At 36.8% G+C, this 24,643-nt stretch overlaps 1 non-coding gene across 1 annotated transcript; it reads right to left on the reverse strand.

Annotated features, from left to right (window-relative positions):
- Nucleotides 1–21,652: 21,652 nt before the first annotated feature.
- On the reverse strand, nt 21,653–21,759 carry LOC126033031 (U6 spliceosomal RNA). The gene has a single exon (XR_007504187.1). It is a non-coding gene; the product is annotated as a U6 spliceosomal RNA (small nuclear RNA).
- Between the last annotated feature and the right edge of the window lie 2,884 nt (nt 21,760–24,643).

Genomic DNA, 24,643 nt, shown 5'->3' on the forward strand with positions numbered 1-24,643 from the left:
GAAAAAGTCAGTAAACAAAGTGAATGACAAAATGGATAAGCTCTGGGACAGGGTAACAGAACCTGAGAATAGAATTGGTGCTGTGGAAGATGAGATAAATAACAATTCCATACAGCAGGAGAGATTAGAAAAAAAAACTTTAAGCAAATGAGCAGACAATGGAAAAATTAGTCAAAGAATGGGAACAGATGAAAATAGAAGTCTATGATAAGCTCAACAGAAACAACTTAAGAATCATTGGAGTCCCAGAGACCCAGGAAGAAAATTTCCAGGAAGAATCAATGGTCAAGAACATCATTAAAGAGAAACTTCCAGAGCTAAAGAATATATGTGATCAAATCCTGCATACTCGAAGAGTACCAAACAAAAGAGACCCCAGGAAAAATACCCCAAGACACATCCTAGTCACAATGACGAATCCCACAGATAGAGACAGAATTCTGAAAACAGCAAGATCAAAAAGGTAAATTACATTCAAGGGAGCATCAAATATATAATAAATATATAAAAAATATAATAAAAAATCCCTTCCTTACACCTATATTCATTGCAGCACTATTTACCATAGCAAGACTCTGGAAACAGCCAAGATACCCTTCAACAGATGAATGGCTAAAGAAACTGTGGTACATATACACAATGGAATATTATGCAGCCATCAGAAGAGATGAAGTCATGAAATTTTCCTATACATAGATGTACATGGAATCTATTATGCTGAGTGAAATAAGTCAGAGAGAGAGAAAGACACAGAATGGTCTCACTTATCTATGGGTTTTAAGAAAAATAAAAGACATTCTTCCAATAATAACTTTCAGACACAAAAGAGAAAAGAGCTGGAAGTTACAGCTCACCTCATGAAGCTCACCACAAACAGGGATTCGTTTAGTGAGAGAAATAACAACGTTTTGAACTATCCAATAATGAGAATTACGAGGGAAATAGAAAGCCTGTCTAGAGTATAGGTGGGGGTTGGGTGGGGAGGAGGGAGATTTGGGACATTGGTGATGGGAATGTTGCACTGGTGATGGGTAGTGTTCTTTACTTGACTGAAACCTACCACAATCATGTATGTAATAAAGTTGTTTAAATTAAAAAAAAAAGATGTTTAAATAAAGGGAAAAAAAGCTTTATACATATTTGTTGACTAGAAATATAAGTTAAGCGGGCATTAGACCTACCAGTATATAGGTGGGGAAAACATTCAGCATTTGAAAATTTATACTCTCTTAAGGTTTCACACTGATAATTTTGTCCTAATTTTGAGAAAAATAATAAAGGCATACTTGACTTGATCATTTCTGTGAGCACAAAGTAAACAGTTTCAGTGTGAAAGTCTTTGTTAGGGCTACTGAATGTTAACATTCCATTGCAGAAATTTAATTTTCAACATCTTTTTGTAAAATAAAACTAAGGTCACTCTGTACTATTTGTTAAACAGTGGAATTTAAAGTAACGTATAATGTTAAATATTATCTTCTATATAATTGATAGAATATTTGAATAACCTCACTTGTTTCTCAGTTAAATAAAGATATATCTTTCTCTTTCTCCATTAAAAAGAAGACTATGTGGATATTTTCTATCATATATATGTATGTGTATGTACATGCATGTATGTATATATGTTTACATATATATGAATATCTGTATATATATACACACACCTTATTGCTTGACTAGAGCTCTACTCTAGATTTCATTGGCAGAAAAAATGGATCCAAAAATAACCACGTTTCTTTTGCTACTGTAGATAACCATGTGACCTGTTAATCATAAAGAGAAGTAGACTAAAGGAAAAGGGCAGTTATAAAATTAAATTTGCTTTACTGATAAAAAGAACAGATAAAGTTGGCATTACTCAGCTTTGTTATTCTTCCATCTGAAATTCAAATGTGAAGGCTGGTATTATGGCAACTATCTTGTGGTGTCAACTCTAACCTTAATGAGCTGCTGAAGCTATCTATGCCAACCACTATTAGAACTAACTGTTGAACCTAGTATCACTGGTTGTTGAGCTTATATTAGCAACGATCACTTCCAGACTTCATGTTAGGTGAGAAAAAATGTCAGATATGGGGTTATTATAGAGAAGAGCTCAGAGTCCAGAGTGTTAACCATAACACCATGAAGTGTGCTAGAGAAAGTTTCATTTATTTGCAATAGTGTAATTCTAATTGTTATAATTCTCAGTGGGAAGTGAGAGTTGGTTTTAATTCAATGTTGTTCTTTTATTCCTTTCCTTGATCATAGTACATTTTTCTTTTCTTTATATCATTTAATTTTTCTCAGTTTTGTTTATCCTGGTTTTTTTTTTTGCAAGTTAGTGCTTTTGTTTAGTTTCATTTACTTTTTTGAATGTGTTTTCCTCTACTTCTGTTTCTTCATGGAGTTTAATGTAACTCTTCCCCCAATGTCCTTTTACCTAAGCTTTTTTTTTTTTTTTTAGATGCTAATTCCTCATGTATGATCAGACCTGCCCACATCTGGGATGGGGTGGGCTGTTTTAAAATAAAGAATAAAAAAGTGCTGTCTTTGGGGGTGAGACAGAGTTCATCAGGAGAAGCAGCAAAAGGACAGGAAGAAGGACATGGCTTAGGAGCACACACAGGGGAAATATTGGTAAAGTAAACATATGGAAGAAAGACTCATGGCTGAGAAAAAACTGTGAGGAATAAGGGGAGCTGACTCCAATGAACATCTTAACTGACTGCTTGTGAATTTTTTCTCCACCATTCCCCTGCATCTTCAGACCCACCAGCCAAAGGGCCCAGAGGTGCTATGCCAGGGGAGGACTCACCCAACACGTGGACCTTTATATTTTTTATTTTTATTCTATAATTTACTAAAGCTTTTCTATATATAATACGAGATCTGACAAAGTAATAGTGTAACTTTATTGTGAATATGGTCTTTCCTTATTTTATTACACGACCCTTGACACATAACCCCCCCCCCCCCATTCACCCTGGTGCACATGAACTTGCACACGCTCGCTCACTCACACACACACACACACACACAGAAGACTGGAGAAACTAGTTTGCTTTAGGCCTATGAAAATTATCCTATAAAGAGTAGTAAATTCTGTGGCTGATAAGTACAATGTTGCTGCTGATAGCCTATATCATCACTTCATCCCTTTTCCTTGCAAGTATAATCTTGACAGTTTTTGGTTTATCAACCGAGCTATTTATGCTTATAAAGATGTAGCTAAACTTTGGAGGAGCAGGTTGAACTCTGTTGGAACGCTGAAGCCCAGCACATCTCTCTGGACTGTCTGCTCTGCTGCATCCTGATTTCCTGTGTGTGTGGCTTCATCTGCCAAAGGCTAGCCTTCCCTGGAGGTGAGTTGATCCTCCCAAAAAGGGAGGAGCCAGAGGAGCGCGACCGCTCCGCTTAGCTATGCAGCCCCGCATATCATTTAGTCAATGAATACCACCATAACTCGTAGAAAAACCCACAATACAAGTGTGACAATGGGGAAACAATACCGCGCAGCACCAGGCATAGAGAATGAAGATGGAAACTTTGATGACCCAAAAACAGCCAACGAACTAGTCAGTCTCTCAGATAAGGAGTTTAAAGAAGAAATATTGAGGATGTTCACAGAACTCAAAGAAAGTATAGGAGAACACTAATAAGAATCAAGAGAATATGAAGATGAAAATCAGAAAACTCCAACAGAAATATCAGGTCAAATAACAGGTCTGAAAAACTCAGTAGATGAATTGATAGGCAAAATAGATAACCTTTCCAATAGGGTAACAGCAGCAGAGGATAGAATTAGTGCGCTGGAAGATGAGATGAATAACAACTTCATACTGCAAAAGAGACTGGAAAAAATCCTTAAAGCAATTGATCAGACAATGGAAAAATTACTCAAAGAATGTGAACAGATGAAAATAGAAATCTTTCATAAGCTCAACAGAAACAACTTAAGAATCATTGGAGTCCCAGAGACCCAGGAAAAAAATCTCCAGGAAGAATCAATCGTCAAGAACATCATTAAAGAGAAACTACCAGAGCTAAAGAATAATGAAATCAAATACTTGTTGACAAATCTGAAAAATATCAATAACAACACAATAATTATGGGAGACCTCAACACAGATTTGTCAACACTTGATAGGTCAACAAGACTGAAACTCAACAAGAATATACTAGACCTGAAAAGAGAAATGGAAGAAAGAGGCCTAGTAGACATATATAGGACACTCCACCCCCAGAAACCTGGATACACATTCTTTTCTAACGTACATGGGACATTCTCCAGGATAGACTACATGCTAGCACATAAAACATACCTACATAATATCAAAAGGATAGAAATTTTGCAGGCTACCTTCGCAGACCACAAGGTCCTGAAATTATACATTAAATACAAAGGGACACAGAAGAAAAACTTTATCACCTGAAAATTAAACAGCCTAATACTGAATAACCAGTGGGTCTGAGATGAAATCAAAGAGGAAATCAAAACTTTCCTGAAAACAAATGATAATGAAGACACAAACTATCAGAACCTATGGGACACAGCAAAAGCAGTACTGAGAGGAAAATTTATAGCTTTGCAAGCACACATCAGGAAGGAAGAAGGAGCATACCTAAAAAGCTTAATGACGCAGCTCATAGAATTAGAAAGTGCTCAACAAAAGGACCCAAAAATAGGGAGACAGAAAGAAATAACAAAGCTGAGAGCAGAATCAATGAGGTGGAACTGAAAAAACAATCTGAAAGGTCAATGAAAGCAGAAGTTGATTCTTTGAAAAAAATAAACAAGATTGATAGACCACTGGCAAAACTAACAAAGAGAGAGAAATTTGATAACTCATATTAGAAATGAAAAAGGAGAGATCACTACCAATGTTGCAGAGTTTCAAAGGGTAATCAGAAACTACTTTAAGAAACTCTATGTCACTAAAAATGAGAACCTGGAAGAAATGGATAAATTCTTGGACTCCTATAACCTTCTATGGTTGAATAAAGAAGATGTAGAATATCTAAACTCCCCTATAACTATTGAGGAAATTAAAACGGTAACCAAATGTCTTCCTAAAAACAAAAGCCCAAGCCCAGATGGGCTTCACTAATGAATTTTTCCAAACCTTTCAAGAGGAACTACTACCAATCCTGGCAAGACTCTTTCATAAAATCGAAAAAACGGGAACAATTCCAAATAGCTTTTATGAAGCCAACATCACCTTGATCTCCAAACCAGACAGAGATGCTACCAAAAAAGAAAATGACAGACCAATATTCCTGATGAAAACAAATGCAAATATCCTCAACAAAATTCTGGCAAATAGGATTCAAGGCTTCATCAAGAAGATCATTATTATGATCAAGTAGGTTTCATCCCAGGAATGCAAGGATAGTTTAACATCCATAAATTTATCAACATAATACGCAACATCAACAAGAAAAATAAAAATCACATGATCATATCAATAGATGCAGAGAAAGCATTTGATAAGGCCCAACACCCAGTCTTGATCAAAACTCTCAGCAAGATAGGAATGACAGGAACTATTCTCAATATAGTTAAGGCCATCTACCACAAGTCACTGGCAAATATTGCCCTCAATGGAGAAAAACTAGAAGCCTTCCCTCTTAATTCTGGCACAAGACAAGGCTGTCCTCTCTCACCACCCCTATTCAATATAGCACTGGAAGTATTTGCCATAGTGATTAGGCAAGAAAAAGATATTAAGGGAATCCAGATAGAAAAGGAAGAAGTCAAGCTTTCACTGTTTGCAGATGACATGATACTCTACTTAGAAAACCCTAAAGACTCTACCAAAAAGCTTCTAGAAATAATAGATTCATATGGCAATGTGGAAGGTTACAAAATTAACACACAAAAATCAATGGCCTTTCTATACACCAATAATAATAGGGAAGAAATAGACATTAATAAAACAACCCCATTTACAATAGTGCCATACAAACTCAAATATCTTGGAATCAACTTGACTAAAAATGTGAAGGACCTATACAAAAAAAACTATAAAACTCTGCTCAAACAAATAAGAGAGGATACATGGAAATGGAAACACATACCCTGCTCATGGATTGGCAGATTAACATCATTAAAATGGCAATACTTCTCAAAGCATTGTACAGATTTAATGCGATCCCTCTAAACCAGTGGTCCTCAAACTATGGCCCATGGGCCACATATTGTATTTGTATTTGTTTTGTTTCTTCATTGCAAAATAAGATATATGCAGTGTACATAAGAATTCGTTCATAAGTTTTGTTTTTACTATAGTCAGACCCTCCAATGGTCTGAGGGACAGTGAACTGGCCCCCTGTTTAAAAAGTTTGAGGACCCCTGCTCTAAACAATACCCCTAACAATCTTCAAAGAAGTGGATCAGGCACTTTTGAAATTTATTTGGAACAATAAACACTGTAGAATAGCTAAAGCAATCATTGGGAAAAAGAATGTGGATGGCATTACTTTCCCCAACTTTAAACTGTACTACAAAGCAATAGTTATCAAAACAGCATGGTATTGGAATAAAGACTGGCCCTCAGATCAGTGGAATAGGCTTCAATACTCAGAGAATGTTCCCCAGAAATACAATAACCTAATATTTGATAAAGGAGCAAGAAATCCTAAATGGAGCAAAGAGAGCCTCTTCAACAAGTGGTGTTGGCACAACTGGCTAGCCACTTGCAAACAATTGAACTTAGACCCCCAGCTAACATAATGTATGAAGGTAAACTCCAAATGGATTAAAGACCTCAATGTCAGACCCAATACCATAAGATATATAGAACAATATGTAGGAAAAACACTCCAGGACATTGAGAGTAAAGGCATCTTCAAGGAGGAAACTGCACTCTCCAAACAAGTGAAAGCATGGATTAACAAATAGGAATATATTAAACCGAGAAGCTTCTGCACCTCGAAGGAAATAGTGCCCAGGATACAAGAGCCATCCACTGAGTGGGAGAACATATTCACCCAATACCCATCAGATAAGGGGCTAATATTCAAAATATACAGGGCACTAACAAAACTTTACAAGAAAAAAAAAACATTTAATCCCATTAAAAATTGGGAGAGCAATGGACAGACACTTTGACAAAGAAGAAATACAAATGGCCAAAAGACACATGAAAAAATGCTCCACATCACTAATCATCAGGGAGATGCAAATCAAAACAATTATGAGGTACCACCTCACACCACAGAGATTGGTGCACATCACAAAGAATGAGAACAAACAGTGTTAACGGGGATGTGGAGAGAAAGGTACTCTTATCCACTGCTGGTGGGAATGCCGTCTAGTCCAACCTTTATGGAAAGTGATATGGAGATTCCTCCAAAAACTGGAAATTGAGCTCCCACTCAATCCAGCTATACCACTCCTAGGAATGTACCCTACAATACAAATACAATGTACCTACAATACAAAAATCCCTTCCTTACACCTATATTCATTGCACCATTTTTTTTTTTAATTTTTATTGTGACCAAAGTGCATTACAAATCTTTCACTGCATCATTTATGGTACATAGTGACAACGAATGAAGGGCATTCCCACCAACAGTGCTGTCCTCCCTCCTCCCCTTTTCCCAGTATGCATCCCATATCTCCTTCCTCTACCCCCCAGTATGCTAGTGCAACTGGTCTCCACTTTACAGCTTGTTGTAGATTGAGCATCTATTCTACCGTAATTGGAGGTAAAAAGGATAAGAAAAAGGGGAGAAAAATATTTGGTGATAACTACCAAAAAAAGAAAGAATAGAGAGAGAAAAAAAGAAAAGAAAAATGGAAGAAAAAAGAAAAATAAATGGACCCGGCAAATAAAAATAAAAATAAATCTCTAAATAATAACCACAAGCGTTAAAAAGAATGAGAAAAGTGGAAGAAAAAAGAGAAGGAAAATAAAGTAAAAAACTAACAAATCAAAACAAAACAAGAAAAAGTATGGGTGCTGAAGTGGTAGGGTTTGGCGTTCCCCCCCCACATTTTTTTTTTGCATAGGCACAGTAAACATTGGGGAAGAAAGGGAATTTCCGTGGCCTAAGCAATTCAGGGTTTCTCCATCCTTGAAGCATACCATCATGGGATCAACCCCTGGCTCCATATATCTCATTACCCCATCCCAAAGGCTTTTTTGTGATGCCAGGAAACATTGCAGCACTTTACCATAGCAGGACTCTGGAAACAACCAAAATGCCCTTCAACAGACGAATGGCTAAAGAAACTGTGGTACATATATATAATGGAATATTATGCAGCTGTCAAAAGAGATGAAGTCATGAAATTTTCCTATACATGGATGTAATGGAATTTATTATGCTGAGTGAAATAATTCAGAGAGAGAGAGAGAGAGAAAGACACAGAATGGTCTCACTCATCTATGGGTTTTAAGTAAAATGAAAGACATTCTTGCAATAATAATTTTCAGACACAAAAGAGGAGGGCTGGAAGTTACAGCTCACCTCATAAAGCTCACCACAAAGAGTGATGAGTTTAGTTAGAGAAATAACTACATTGAGAACTATCATAACAATAAGAATGTATGAGGAAAATAGAAAGCCTGTCTAGAGTACAGGCAAGGGTGGGGTGGGGAGGAGGGAGATTCAGACACTGGTCTTGGGAATGTTGCACTGGTGATAGGTGGTGTTCTTTACATGACTGAAACCCAACCACAATCATGTTTGTAATCAAGTTGTTTTAATAAAATATTTAAAAAATAATAATTCATAAATAGACATAGTATAATAAAATCTCTTGGAACTCTTTACTGGTACTTAGCATTGTATTACACCACTGTACCAGTTTTGCATCAATTACTCATTCTAAGAAATCATTGTTTTTCTAAATTTAATACTATAAATAAAGCTGCAATAGAATAAAAAAATGTAGCTAAACATACAAAACACATACATTGCTTTCCCCTAAAAAGAAACCTTGCTCTAGCTTTCTCTTCCCTTCTCACATCTTACCGTTTTGAGATGTAAAGACCCACCTAAGCCTGGTTAGCATTAGATAGGTATTTTTTTCTGTTAGTTTTAACAATAAAGACCTTATGGGGAGGACAGTTGATGCTCAGTCCACAAGGCTAGAAGGCTCCTGATCCCATGCTTTTCTTTTTATGTCTGTCTTTTTTTTTCTTAATCCTCATGGTACTCTTGCTTCACATCCGTTCACTCCAGGATGGATTCCAGCAAGTGTCACCTCTGCATAAAATGAAGGGTTTCCGATGATGAGAGCCTCTAGAAGAATTTTGCTTATTTCCGGCGTATTAGACTTTTACCCCAGTTTATCACTTTTCTCCTCTTCAAACAAAACCACATATCTTGAACTACCTACTCCTGCCTCCCAACTAGAGGGGGAAATAAAGGAGGCATCAGGACCAAACAGGTGCAAGACTACGAAGTAATAGGATAGGTACAGAGGGGACCACATATTCTAGCAGCCCTGGGGGTGAGGGAAGAGGATATGGGTGGTAGGACAAAAATGGAGGAGTAGGGAAGACAGACCGGTGATGGGAATCCCCTTTGATTTTATGTAAATATGTACCTAAAATATTATTGTCAACAATATGTAAGCCACTATGATCAAAATAAAAATTATGTTAAAAAGGAAAAAATGAAGGGTTTCTCCCTGTTACCCCCATCACAAATACAGCACAAGGATCAATCTATAAATGTTCAAGTCTCATTTCAGTATCATTCCTTATCAGCCATGAATCTATGAATGATTGATTTTCTATCTATTAGATCCTTCAGCAAAACCAATAATTTTATTGTACATTTACTTAAAATTTGTTATTTGTACATTAGAAGCAATTTTATTGTTTTATACTTGCAGTTCTATTACTCCTTACCCTCCATGTTTGCCAAGATCCCTCTACCATTATCTTCCACCTTAGACTTCTAAGATTATGATCCTACTGAACTTATTATATCAAAGTTATTTCCATTAATGATTGTCTAATCTCTGTACCTTACTTATATTTTATATACCATATATAAATGAGATCTTCTAGTGTTTGTCTTTTTTTTCTGATTTACTTCATTTAGCCTGACATCCTCCAATTCCAAATTAGACCAAACTATAAGATTTCATCTTTTTGCATAGCTTATACGTTACTCTAAAGATACATTATAGTTCCAGCAAGTTTGATATGATTCTGTTGACTGATTTATTTCTTAACCATGAGCTTCATGGGGATAGTAAAAATAGGAGAAAATCACTATAGATACAAGTTTTCAGTCATAAGATAAATGAGTTTCAGAAAGAAGTGTTAACATAGTAATTATAATTAATAATAATTGTAATATATTCAAAAGTTTCTAAAACAATAGATCTTGAAAAGTTTTCTGGCAGGAAGAATTGTTTTTAAGTTGTATATTAAAGTTACTGGGGTGATCATTGGTAGTCTACGCATACATTGAATCATTGTGCTATACACCTCAACTCTAATGCTACCTGTAAATTATTTCTCACAAAGGGGAGAAGCAAGCCTCAAAAGCAATAAATCTTTCTCTCATTGCTTCTTTGTGCTTCATTTTTTTTTTTTCATGAAATCTGAAGGACTGGAGAGACTGCAGTAAACGATAGACCCCTTCAGGAATGGGCATGCTTTCTCTCCTGATAGCTCATTAGTGTGGGGAAGCTGATTCAGCTTGGGTTTATAATTTCCATCATTGCCTATTGGCTATAGGTTTCCAATTCATCCAACAGTATGATAAATTTGCAAGTGCACCAGAAAGTCTTGAAGGAGCCTGTGTAATATTAATATTTTTCCTTGACTCACTTTTCTTTGTTCTTTCTTTCTTTCTTTCTTTCTTTCTTTTCTTCTTTCTTTCTTTCTTTCTTTCTTTCTTTCTTTCTTTCTTTCTTTCTTTCTTTCTCTTCTTTCTTTCTTTCTTTCTTTCTTTCTTTCTTTCTTTCTTTCTTTCTTTCTTCTTTCTTTCTTTCTTTCTTTCTTTCTTTCTTTCTTCTTCTTTCTTTCTTTCTTTCTTCTTTCTTTCTTTCTTTCTTTCTTTCTTTCTTTCTTTCTTTCTTTCTTCTTTCTTTCTTTCTTTCTTTCTTTCTTTCTTTCTTTCTTTCTTTCTTTCTTTCTTTCTTTCTTCTTTCTTCTTCACTTTTTCTTTCTTTCCTCCTTCTCCTACTTCTCCTCCTCTTCTTTTTATGATTTTTAGGCCACACCCAATGACACTCAGAGGTAATTTATGGCTCTGAACTCAGAAATTACTCTTGGCAGACTCTGGTAACTAAACCCCAAGGTCAGCTGCATGCAAAGAAAACACCCTGTGTCACTGTTCTGTCCTTTGAGTTTCCTCTTTTAAATCAATTCATCTGCCACATCTTCTTGCTGGTTACTTGGTGCTAGGTCTCTTAGTTGGGGAATTGCAGATGGTTCTCAGTTCTCCTTGTTTCAGACTTATAGTCTTTATTTAGGCAGGGAATGTAGTTCTCTAAGTTGATTGACCCAGGACTTGGGTGAACAGACTTCAAAGAATGGAGGTCTGAGGGTCACCCTCAAATATAATTCTGATGCCATTGTCTTGGCTGTGATATGGCCATCAACAATTTCTTCAGGAATATTAGAAAGACATTAGGGATTTTAAAAAAGTCTCCAGGTGATTGAAAGATGGAATTTTTGAGACCCTCTACTCTTGAGGAAGATTTTTTGGTCTCCATTCTTGCTACCAAAACAACAAATTTTTGCGTGCTATCCAGAGGTAGAATTTTAAGCCTGTTATACCTCTCCTGAAAATATGGGTTTTCTTCTCCCCTCCCCAGGTGCTCTGGGATTAAGATTTTTTTTATGTTGGGGCCAGAGAAGTGGTGCAAGCGGTAGGGCATTTGCCTTGCATGTGCTGACCTAGGATGGACCGTGGTTCAATTCTCCAGCATCCCATATAGTCCTCCAAGTCAGGAGAGATTTCTGAGTACATAGCTAGGAGTGATCCCAGAGTATCACTAGGTGTGGTCTAAAAACAAAAGATTTGTTGGTGCTGTTTATTTTGTTTTTATTGGTTGAGGTTATATAATTTACATGACTGGTTTCTCATGTACGCCATTTTAACATCACACCAATCTCCAGTGTACTCACCTCCATCCTTCAAAAACCACAAAGCCCATCCTTTCAATCTTCCACTATTCCAAAAACTTGTGTGGATCAGTACTCTGATGACCCTTTATTGCTAGGTTACTGTGTTAAGTCCCACATATTGTGAGAGATCTGTTATTGCTGCATTTCCCCCAGTGACAGATGTTTGCTTCCCTCCCTCTCTCTCACCCTGCGGCGGCGCTCAGGGGTTACTCCTGGCTCTGTGCTCAGAAATTGCTCCTGAAAGCCACGGGGGACCATATGGGATGCTGGGATTTGAACCACCATCCATTCTAAATCAGCAGCGTGCTGTGCTATCTCTCTGGCTAGATATTTGCTTTCTAAAACTGGAGGGTGGGGAAGTGTAAAGTGGTTCTTACTGTTCTTCCCTTGGCAACTCATTTTCAACACACCTAAGCCACCTAAGCACATTTTCCCTTATCTCCTCCTCTGACTTCCCTCTTGTATCTCACTGGAGAGCTTTTGAGAGTGTCAGCCCTTCTGGTGTCCATAGCAGGCAATTACACTACCCAGTTAAACCAGCTCATTTTTCTGTTTTAGCAATATGCTAACATTTGAGCTTGTTTCTTCTTGCTAACTTCCTGCCCAACTTTTCAGGTAACTGACCCCATGTGCAACTCTTGTTTCTCTTATCAGAAATGAGTCACTTTCTCAAATTGCATTTCTTTCCTTTGATGGCCTTGAGATGTACTTCAGAAAAGTACTACTATTATAGGTGATTCAGGTTTATGTCATGAGCAATAGTGGTCTCCAAATTACTAAGTAGAAGTGGAACTTAACAATATTTCATTTTGAACTTGTATTAAGCCTTTGTACCACTTCTGTCCATTTTTATGCAATATGCTCTGGTTTAATCTGTCATCCCTCCCTGGATCTTTGTGCAGACTCTTCTCAATATGCTGGTAGGAATAATTATTTTAAAATGTACATCAGATCATGATATTTTTTCCTCCAAGGTTTTCTTGCCTAAAATATAAAAATCCTAAAAAAGAAAAAATTCTTAAAGTGCCGTCTGAGATCTCACTTGAGGCTACCTCATGTCCCATTGCCCTCTCCTTTTCTCACTTCTGCTCATTTCATTGCATTTGGCTTTCTGTAACTTGAATCTGTAAGGTATATTCTACCTTATGGTTTACAGTAGTTGTTCCATAGGTCTCTCTTCCTGCCTCTACTATATTATCCCCTTGTCTTCAAATCTGTGCTTTATTGACTATCCTGACAAACTATCTAAAAGGTTTTCCATTTTATTTTCTAATAAAAATGGGATTACCTGATCTAATTTTCCTTTTCTACCACTGCCTCACATACTATAAATTTTTCTTATTTATCAAGTCTTTTTATTTTCAATCTATCTCTGCTGACTTGCAAATGGCTAAAGCAGATAAATTATTATCCATTATATTTTTATCCACTATATTTTATATTATTACCCATTATATTTATGAAACCTAAAAGATACCTAAAATTGTATCTTGAATATAATAGGTTCTCTTATAGATGCCCATTAAATAAAAGAATGAATTCACAGTAACATTATTTGTGTATTTGTTGGCTGTTGAAAGTGATCTGTGTATCTATCCCTGGCAGATGGGTGACTAATTGTTGAGGCTGCCTAAATTCAGAAAATCCAATGCCAGATGAGTGACTAAAGAAACTGTGGTATATCTACACAATAGAATACTATGCAGCCATTAGGAAAGATGAAGTTATAAAATTTTCTTATACATGGATGGACATGGAGATTATTATGCTGAGTGAAATGAATCAGGGGAGAGAGATAGACACAAAATAATCTCACTCATTTGTGGGATATAAGGAAAATAAAAGACAGAAGACAGTGTGATAATGCTATCCAGAGACAACAGAGATGAGGATTAGGAGGACCAGTTCATTGTAGGAAGCTTGCCGCAGAGAATGGAGAGTGCAGCTATTGTAGAGAAGGGTCTACTATAAAAGTGACGTGTATGACACTCCTTCATCAACAGTAGTGCATAAAAAGAATAAAAAAGTATCAAAAAAGAAGAGAGAGAATTAAAGTGCCTGCTCCAGAAGTAGGTAAGGGAGGGTAGGCATGAAAGAAGAGGGCATCAGGGAAAGTGAGAGGAAAACTGTTGGCATTGGTGGCAGGAAATACACTCTGATGAAGGTTGTTGTACATTGTGTAATTACAACTCAATCATGAGTGAGTTTGTCTGTGAAAAAATAACTGTATTATGAATAACCTTGTAACCATAGTGTTTAAATAAAAATTAAAAGAAAATAAAACTCAATGCCATATATAAAGATTAAAATAAACATACACAAACACCCATATATACACAGTATATATTAAACACATTAGAACAAATAGTGGTCTGGAAAAGAGATAAAGGAAAGAAAGAAGGGGATAAAATGGAAGAAACTTTCAAGGATAAATTAGAGCAAGGCATTATAGAATAAGGAGTACACATTGATTTAACACTGAGCATGTGAAATGATAAAAATATATTGCAATTTAGCACTATTATAAAATCAAACTGTTCTGTGCTGAGTGCACCAGGAGAGAGAGAGAGAGAAAGAGAGAGAGAGAGAGAGAGAGAGAGAGAGAGAGAGAGAGAGAGAGAGAGAGAGAGAGAGAGAGAGAGAGAGAGAATTGTGACCAAACTCTTCAGGTTGATTTGTGGAACTGATGAAGGAGGGAGGGGAATACAAACTATATGCCTCCCTAAATGGAGTGATATCCTATTTCTGTGATGACAGAATAGTGATGACAATGACAGCACTGAATCAGTCCTACCTGCAATGTGTTTACTCAGATTTTTTAGCTTATCCCCAAAGGTATGGATTTGTCTGTTTATAGCATGAACTGTTTTGCTCCACCTTACATCACTACCAAGAAAATGTTTTCAACTGAAGAACAAATTCTCATCTAACTTTCTTTACTGGTACTTTAAGAAAATAGTGAAATTTTAAGAGCTGATGAAGTTATTTATTTACATAAAACAGACAACTGAGTACAATTCCCAAAGCAAGAGGTGCTACTCTTCAAAAATAATGAATGGAATTTCTAGGGTCTCCTACAGAGCTGAGGTTTCCTAGAATGTCTTTTCAAGCTTCATTGAAAAGTGGGTCACAAGAATTTATAATAAAACTTTACTCTGACATGCAGGGGGCAAACATTTTGTTTGAAAATGTACCTTACTTTGTCTAACTATTTATATAACCTTTTAAAAGTACTTCAGATTCTAAGAAATCAATTGCTACCCTCCATAAAAGGATACATCTGATCAAAAGAAAAAGGCACCCTACTGAATAGGAAAAAATAGTCACACATCATAATCAGACAAAGGGCTAATTTCCAAGACATATAAAGCACCCAAAAAAGTTGATTGGCAGGAAAACAAACAGCCCAATCAAAATATAGAAAAAAAATGGTACAGATACTTCCTCAAAGAAGACAAGCAAATAGTCAACAAGCATATGAGGATATTCATCATAGTTTTTTATTATTTGAGTATCAGGGAAGAAAATTTTATGATGAATTATTTTTTTCACAGCACTGGGAGTGATCTGTATCAAAAAGGATGGAAATAACCAATGTTGGTATGGATGTGGTGAAAAAGGGAGCTTCACTCACTGTTGGTGGGCATATTCTTTGGTTCAGACTCTAAGTAAAACATCAATAGATAGTCTCCCATAAAGTAAGAATACAAATTCTGTGGCTGAAATGATAGCACAGCAGTTGGGTGTTTGCCTTGCATGTGGCCGATCCGGGACGAACTGGGATGCTGGTATCCCATATGGTTTCCCCTGAGCCTGCTAGGAGCAATTTCTGAGTGCAGAGCCAGGAGTAACTCCTGAACACTGCTGGGTGTGGCCTAAAAACAAAAAGTAAAAATACAATTTCTACAAGAACCAGTAGTTCCACTTTTGTACATCTACTTTACAATACAAAAACATTAACATACAAGGATCTATGCATACCTATATTCTTTGCAGCATTACTCTCGATTGCCAAGGTCTGTAAACAAACCAAGTATGCAACATCAGATGACTGGATAAAGAAATTGTGGTGTACATAATAACAATGGAATACTACTAACTATGGGAAAAGATATTTTCTTGCAGTTTCCTACAACCTGGATGGAACTGAAGAGTGAAATGAGTCAGAGAGAAAATTCTAGAGAAATTCTAATGATGGGCATGGTATAGTGGCACTGCAAGTATAAAACAGTAAAGTGCAAGCTGTTATAAATAGCATTACTTCAATAAAAACAACTGAAAAAGAAAAATTGTATCTAAGGAATGTGATTCAGTGGTTAAGTCACACTTTGCATGCATGAGACTTGACTCACCACCATCATATAAATAAAAAAAATGCATCTGGGTGAGGGGTTGGAAAAGTGAAGTAAATCTCTGTGCTTAGGAAATGACAGAATGGCCTGGGGATGGGGTCTTTTCAATCTGTGTATGAGTATAGGGTTCTGAGGAATGAACAACTAAAAAAGATTACAGGTAAATTCTAGTAGAGAAACAGGTTAGGATGGAGTTAAAGGAGTGAAGGTGAGTGAAGAGTGAGAGAAAAAGGACTGACAAGGCTCTAGGATTTCATTTCTTCTTCTTACAAACAAGTCTTTCTGAGGGTCTTCAAGACAGAGGCCTGGGTCATATGGATTCCATTTTTCCAGAAATTCAAATGTCTCTCTAAATTTGCAACTTGCATCTGAAGTGGCAATCTACTCTGAAAATACACAGCAGAGGTGACTCTGGGCCTCCGAAACTTCCAAACACATTTTGTAGCTCTTTGCTGATTTTAAAAACAAAATTAAAGTCCTCAAATATTTCAACATTCTTAGCTCTGAGGAAAGATAATAATAAATGGAAGGGATTTAGTACTCCTAGATAGTTTCTTTGACTGAACAGGTCTGATAAAGGACAGGAATGCCTGGTGCCTGCCAATTTCTAGGATTTGTTGGTTATTGATGGAAGTTTTGTCTTCTGTTTCCACTGCCATTTCTTGCTCTTCACATGGAGTGTAAATGTGTCACTATGGCAGAGGGACGAATAAGAGGAGAGAGGAAGTGAGGCATTCTCTTATTCAAAACAGTTTCTTCTTGCACTTATTCATCTAACAAATATGCATTGAACACTATGTGCCTGACACTTCCAAGTGCCGGTCATTTCATTTGTGTAAAAGCACTGTGTTGTTTGCTATAACTGCCATAATAATTTACATAACAAATCCTATTGCTTCAAAAACAGAGACATTTTCTTGATGGTTCTGGAGTCCATTAATTCCAAGATCAAAGAGTTGGCAGTATGGGTTTTTGCTGGGGATGGGAGAGTACCCATCCTCATTGCATTGCATGCTGGCAATGTAGTGTGGTGTTCAGCTGGTGACACAGTGCTGGGGATCAAACTCAGAGTCTTGAACATGCAAGGCTATTTTCTGTCCCCTCTCTTCCTTTTATGTACCACTATTCCTACAGAGTTTCTTTTGTACATCCATGCCCCCTTAATCCTATAATCCAAAAGTTTTCTCTAGTAGTATAATTTCTGTCTAGGGGAAAATGGACTAGGGTCACTTTTATTAGCTTATCAAGGGACAGTAATGAAAACCCTACCTTCTAATTAATTTTAGAAGATTAGTGGTGGAGATGAACAGGAATAGAAGATTAGTTGCCTATAGCCTATAGTGGTGTGATCATATTCCCTTTACCTTTGACTAGCATCATTCTTTTGTAACAAATTAAATATGATTGGAATATAAGCCATTGTAATTTGGGCTAGAGGAGCCAAGGCAAGTTTAACTAAATACATGTGTTACCTAATGAAAGAAAAAAATAATCAAGAATACTATTAAATTTCTTCAACCAGATTAAAGTTGATTTTATACTCAGAATCATGGAATTTTTAGAGTAAACCTCTCTTTAGAAGCCAACTCATTGGTGCATTCTTTGCTATCCACGTCACAACTTACAATGTGTAATTTCTCTTTCTCTCTCTGAATTTCCTTACATTTTTCTGAGTAAAATTATTTCAATCAGTAAAACAAAAAATAGAAATGTAAAAAAGGAAAGTAATTGAAATGTTCAATTTAGCTGGCTAAGTAGAGTGTTTATTCAAAGCAACAGCCAATCTACCATGTGCTTTGTGACCAGATTGGGCTCAACTCTCATTAATGATCTTGTTTTTCCACATGGCCCGTAAGCGGGAGAATTGAGATGTGAATTCAGGGACTGTGATCCAAGCCAGCCTCCACCCCCTTTTTTTTTTTGTTTTTGGTTTTTGGGCCACACCCGGTGATGCTCAGGGGCTACTCCTGGCTATGAGCTCAAAAATTGTCCCTGGCTTGGGGACCATATGGAATGCCGGGAGATCAAACTTCAGTCTTTCCTCGGTTAGTGCATGCAACCGCCTATGCCACCGCTGAAAGCCAAACTCTTTTTTTTTATATTTTATTTAAACACCTTGATTACATACATGATTGTGTTTGGGTTTCAGTCATGTAAAGAACACCACCCATCACCAGTGCAACATTCCCATCACCAATGTCCCAAATCTCCCTCCTCCCCACCCCACCCCCACCTGTACTCTAGACAGGCTTTCTATTTTCCTCATACATTCTCATTAGGATAGTTCAAAAATGTTGTTATTTCTCAAACTAAACTCATCACTCTTTGTGGTGAGCTTCATGAGGTGATTCCAACCCTCCTCTCTTTTGTGTCTGAAAATTATTATTGCAAGAATGTCTTTCAGTTTTCTTAAAACCCATAGATGAGTGAGACCATTCTGCATTTTTCTCTTTCTCTGACTTGTTTCACTCAGCATAATAGATTACATGTACATTCATGTATAGGAAAATTTTATGACTTCATCTCTCCTGACAGCTGCATAATATTCCATTGTGTATATCAGTGGTCCTCTATGGCCCGCGGGCCACATATTGTATTTGTATCTGCTTTGTTTCTTTATTGCAAAATAAGATATATGCAGTGTGCATAAGAATTCGTTCATAAGTTTTGTTTTTACTATAGTCAGACCCTCCAATGGTCTGAGGGACAGTGAACTGGCCCCCTGTTTAAAAAGTTTGAGGACCCCCTGGTGTATATGTACCACAGTTTCTTTAGCCATTCGTCTGTTGAAGGGCATCTTGGTTGTTTCGAAAGCTAGACTCTTAAACGCTCCTCACTATTTAGTGGTAAATTTGGGCTTTGCAGCCACGCTCCACACTCAATCCAGCTGTCCAACCCAGCTTCCTCTTCTACCATTTTTTCATCCACACTATGCCTGCAAATGAGATGTACAAACTTAACCCTAGCATTCTTTACTGCCTACATGCTTGCAATCACTGCCTACCAAGAAGCAGTGCAAATTCCTCATCTGATCTATTTAAAGTTCATGAACAAACATTTTTGTCTGTTCCTTTGAGTTCTCTTGTGTCCACTATTAAGCTGCAAATCCACATTGGCTTGCAAGATGATTTCTGAAAGACGGCTGGCTCTCCTGCCCACATTCAACTCTTTCCCACACTACCTACTCTCTCTCTTTGCTTTAGAATCATCTAAATGATATACATTTTAAAATACATTTAAAAAATATTGCCCTTCTTGGGGGTACAGCAATAGTACAGCAGGTAGGGTACATGCCTTGCTCATGGCTGATCAGGAGTTCAATCCCCAGAATCCCATATGGTCCCTCAAGCTCACAAGGAATGATCCTTGAGTATGAAGTCAAGAGTTACTTCTGAACATTGCCCCAAAACAAAAACAAAAATTAAAAAAATCTTGCTCTTTTAAGGGACACAATTTTCTGTGCTTTAGACTGCTGGTTATTTGTCAATATTCACTTTCTGCTTTATTTCTTCTTTCTTTCACAATAAAAACTCTGGGTTTTATTTCAGCATTCATAGTAAGAAGATACTTCTCAGCTTCTCACATGACTTGGAAGGGTTGTGGAATTGGTACAAGGGTGTGCGTGAGCACACATTTTTACAAAATGTGTAAAAAGTAGTCACAAATGACCCTGGAATCTCTTCTTCTATTTCCTGTACATGGTATGTAGGCCCAGTGGATTTTGTTAAAGAGGGCTGCATATCCAAACATACACAATGGAGTCAGGAGGGAGGGCAGAGGCCAAGGATAACAAGGGTTGATCTCCAGCACAATGGAGTTGCTATTAGTTCTGGACTGCCTATGCTCAGGCTACTGTGTGAGAGAGAAAATGTAGCTTATCTTATTTGAACAATGGTTTTGAAAATTCTTGTTTCTTTGTTTCTCAACTGAATGAATCTTTAGGATCTACTCATGCTTCTTTGACCTCCTGTGATTTTCCTAAAGAATCTCTTTCATTTTATGTTTTGTTTTGGGAGGACTACACCTGGAAGTGCCCATGGCTTATTCCTGACTGTTTGCTTAGAAATCACTCCTAGAGTTGCTCAAAGAGCCATATGGGGTATAAAGGATCAAATTTACATTGATTAAGTTCATAACAAGTGTCATACTATACTATATTATACTATACTATTACTATCTATACTATTACTGTACTGTACTGTACTGATACTATACTATCTATACTGTACTGTACTGTACTGTACTGTACTTACTATACTATACTATACTATACTATACTATACTATACTATACTATACTATACTATACTATACTATACTATACTTATACTATTACTTTACTATACTAACTATACTATACTATACTATACTATACTATACTATACTGCCCCAAAGAATTTCTTCTGCTAACCACTTATCAGAAAAAACATGTGTTTTGCCTTTAAATAATCCTGGCTTTGACCAAAAACCAACCCACCACACCCCCAACTTTGAATTCCAGCTCCACTGATGATCATCAAGTCATTAAGGTGATTCTGGGCTACTTCCTTAGTTTCTCTGAGCATGTGTTTTTTGACTTGTAAGAACTGGAGGTAATGATACATGGAGTAACTTTCCACTCTTATGATTTGCCTCTTCAGTGAAATTTTCATAAGACTAGTGGGGTTGGGGGAAGAAATCTCATGAGTCACTCCTTTCCACTACAGGAAAATACCAGCCACAGAAATAAAAATGCTCACATCTGCTCTCAGGCACCCTCTCTCACGGAGTGAGCTGGAAATGTTGACACAATCTCTATTTTCCCCCTTTTTTGCAATATGGGCAGATCATTGCTCTTCTATTTGTAGATGCAAGACTGTGCTAGTCCACTCCTTGCATAAATTATTGCATTTCCAAATTTTTAGCTCATTCTTCATACACCCACTAACCCTTAGAGGTCATGGAAGGCATTTGATGGTCATACAGCTTTGATCACTGGGGTCCAGCAAAGTCCTTCAAGAATCTCATTCCTCTACCGTCTACTTCACCAATAGTATTTTATCTTAGCCAAATGGTCATCTTATCGCATGGCAGCTTTTTTTTTTTTTTTTGGCTTTTGACAGCATAAACATGATAACATTTTGGAGTTTTTTGACATTTCTTTTCTATACCATTTCTGAAAGTGTTATCACTTAGGAATTTTAATTTCTTACACAAGATGGAATTTTTTTTAAATATGCACTGCTTCACGAATTTGCGTGTCATCTTAGCACAGGGGCCATGCTAATCTTCTCTGTATCGTTCCAATTTTAGTATATGTGCTGCCAAAGTGAGCACTGTGTCACTTATTTAATTCCTTATGTTTATTTCCAACAGTATCACCTTAGGGGAAATTTAGCTATAATCTCCCTCTATCATCTCAAATGTGACTTCTGCATTACCATTGTTTTTTAATCACCTCTATTATTAAATAATATAATTATGTATTATGCTATCATAGGTGGATGGACTGCTGTCTTACATATGTCAGTAACATAAAATAGATATGAAAGAAGAGCTGTGTATGTAGAAGTTCAAATATCTTCTCCCCACTTATCATTGGACCGCTTGTACACAAAATGGCCTGCCCACCCTCTTTAGAAATCTCTAAATTATACATTATGATTTTCCCTCCCAGTGTAGCTCATTATGAGAGATATTTTGTCTTTTGTTCACTACTTTTGTACTTTTCCCAAAATTTGGAATACTTTCTGGTACACAGGACATGCTTAGATAATATTTGTTTCACCTTTGAGTGACACTATCAGTTTTTATGTAGTCCTGATTTTCAACTGTCTGAGGATGTCTTATCTACATTGCCTCTGATGTCAGGCTGAGCTTTGTTTCCCTACTCAACAACACCTTCCTCTATCAGTTGCACTTGTTTTTCTCTGTCTGCTCACACTTTTCCCCATGTGCCTGACCTGGTTGAAATTAAATGTACTTCATATTTGAAGTTTAGTAAACCAGGCTGATTGATCTCATTTCAGATTAAGGAGTTATTACTCGGTCATAAGAAAGATGGCAAAATCTTGTTTCTTTGATAACATGGGTGCTCTTCAGGTCATTAGGCTGAGTGAAATATATAGTGGAAGACACACTGCATGATTTTACTAACTTGTGGAAACTGAAGAAGGCAAACTTACAGAGAATAGAATGTTGCTTACCAATGTCTTAGGGAATGAGGGAAAAGGACAGATATTGAATAAGGGGTACCAGACCCAGCTGTAAGGCTAATAAGATCTTTTTAAAGCTTGGTTATGATAATAACTGATACTCTTTTATATGCTTGGAAAAGAAGGATTTATATATTCTTGCCACTAAAAAATAGTAATTATGTGAGATTTAAGTATTAATGCAACTGTGGCAATACTTTTGTAATATATAATTATATATAAAATTATACATATATAAAAACAAAACAGTATGCACCTTAAGCTTATATAATGTCACATGTCAGTTATATCTCAATAACACTATGAGAATTTCCAGTTGCCTGCTAACCTAATACATTTGTTATTCAATCTGCTCCCCTTTGTTTTTCTAATTTCTGCTTTCTTCTCAAACTTCCAACACCCCTCTGCTGAGAAAATAAGAAAGGAGATATTTCTTTGAAACTGTACCAAAAGAAAAAACAATTAATTAAAAAGATATATACACATTTATGTCTATTTTTGTCTTCTTTCTTTTTTTTATTTAAACATCTTAAATATATATATGATTGTGATTAGGATTCAGTCATGTAAAGAACACCCCCTTCACCAGTGCAACATTCCCACCACCAATGTCCCAAATCTCCCTCCATCCCACCCCACTCCCACCTGTACTCCAGACAGGCTTTCCAGTTCCCTCATTCATTCACATGATTATGGTAGTTCTCTATGTAGTTATTTCTATAATTGCACTCACCACTCTTTGTGGTGAGCTTCATAAAGTGAGCTGGAAGTTCCAGTCCTCCTCTCATTGTTTCTGAGGATTGTTGCAAAAATGACTTTTATTTTTCTTAAAACCCATAGATGAGTGAGACTATTCTGCGTCTCTCTCTCTCCCTTTGACTTATTTCGCTCAGTATGATAGATTCCATGTACATCCATGTATAGGAAAATTTCATGACTTCATCTCTCCTGATGGCTGAATAATATTCCATTGTGTATATGTACCACAGTTTCTTTAGCCATTCGCCTGTTGAGGGGCATCTTGGTTGTTTCCAGAGCCTGGCTATTGTGAATAGTGCTGCAATAAAAATAGGCATGAGGAAGGGGTTTTTGTATTGTATTCGTGTTCTTAGGGTATATCCCTAGGAGTGGAATAGCTGGGTCAAATGGGTGCTCAATTTCCAGATTTTGGAGGAATCTCCATATCGTTTTCCATAGAGGTTGGAGTAGATGGCATTCCCACCAGCAGTGGATAAGAGTTCCTTTCTCTCCACATCCCCGCCAGCACTGATTGCTCTCATACTGTGTGATGTGCACCAATCTCTGCAGTGTGAGGTGGTATCTCATCATTGTTTTGATTTGCATCTCCCTGATGATTAGTGACGAGGAGCATTCTTTCATGTGCCTTTTGGCCATTTGTATTTCTTTTTCATCAAAGTGTCTGTTCATTTCTTCTCCCCATTTTTTGATGGGATTAGATTTTTTTTTTCTTGTAAAGTTCTGTCAGTGCCCTGTATATTTTGGATATTAGCCACTTATCTGATGGGTGTTGGGTGAATAGTTTCTCCCACTCAGTGGGTGACTCTTGTATCTTGAGCACTATTTCTTTTGAGGTGCAGAAGCTTCTCAGTTTAATGTGTTCCCATCTGTTGATCTCTGCTTTCACTCTTTGGAAAGTGCAATTTCCTCCTTGAAGATGCCTTTAGTCTCAATGTCATGGAGTGTTTTATTGACGTGTTGTTCTATATACCTTATGGTATCCGGTCTGATATCAAGGTCTTTAATCCATTTGGATTTTACCTTCATACCTGATGTTAACTGAGGGTTGATGTTTGCATTTTTGCAAGTGGCTAACAAGTTCTGCCAGCACCACTTGTTGAAGAGGCTTTCTTTGCTCCACTTAGGATTTCTTGCTCCTTTGTTAAAAATTAGGTAATTGTATGTCTGGGGGACAATGTCTGAGAACTCAAGCCTATTCCACTGATCTAAGGGTCTGTCTTTATTCCAATACCATGCTGTTTTGATAA

This window comes from Suncus etruscus, chromosome 16 (genome assembly GCF_024139225.1).
Source record: "Suncus etruscus isolate mSunEtr1 chromosome 16, mSunEtr1.pri.cur, whole genome shotgun sequence".
Lineage (NCBI taxonomy): Eukaryota > Metazoa > Chordata > Mammalia > Eulipotyphla > Soricidae > Suncus > Suncus etruscus.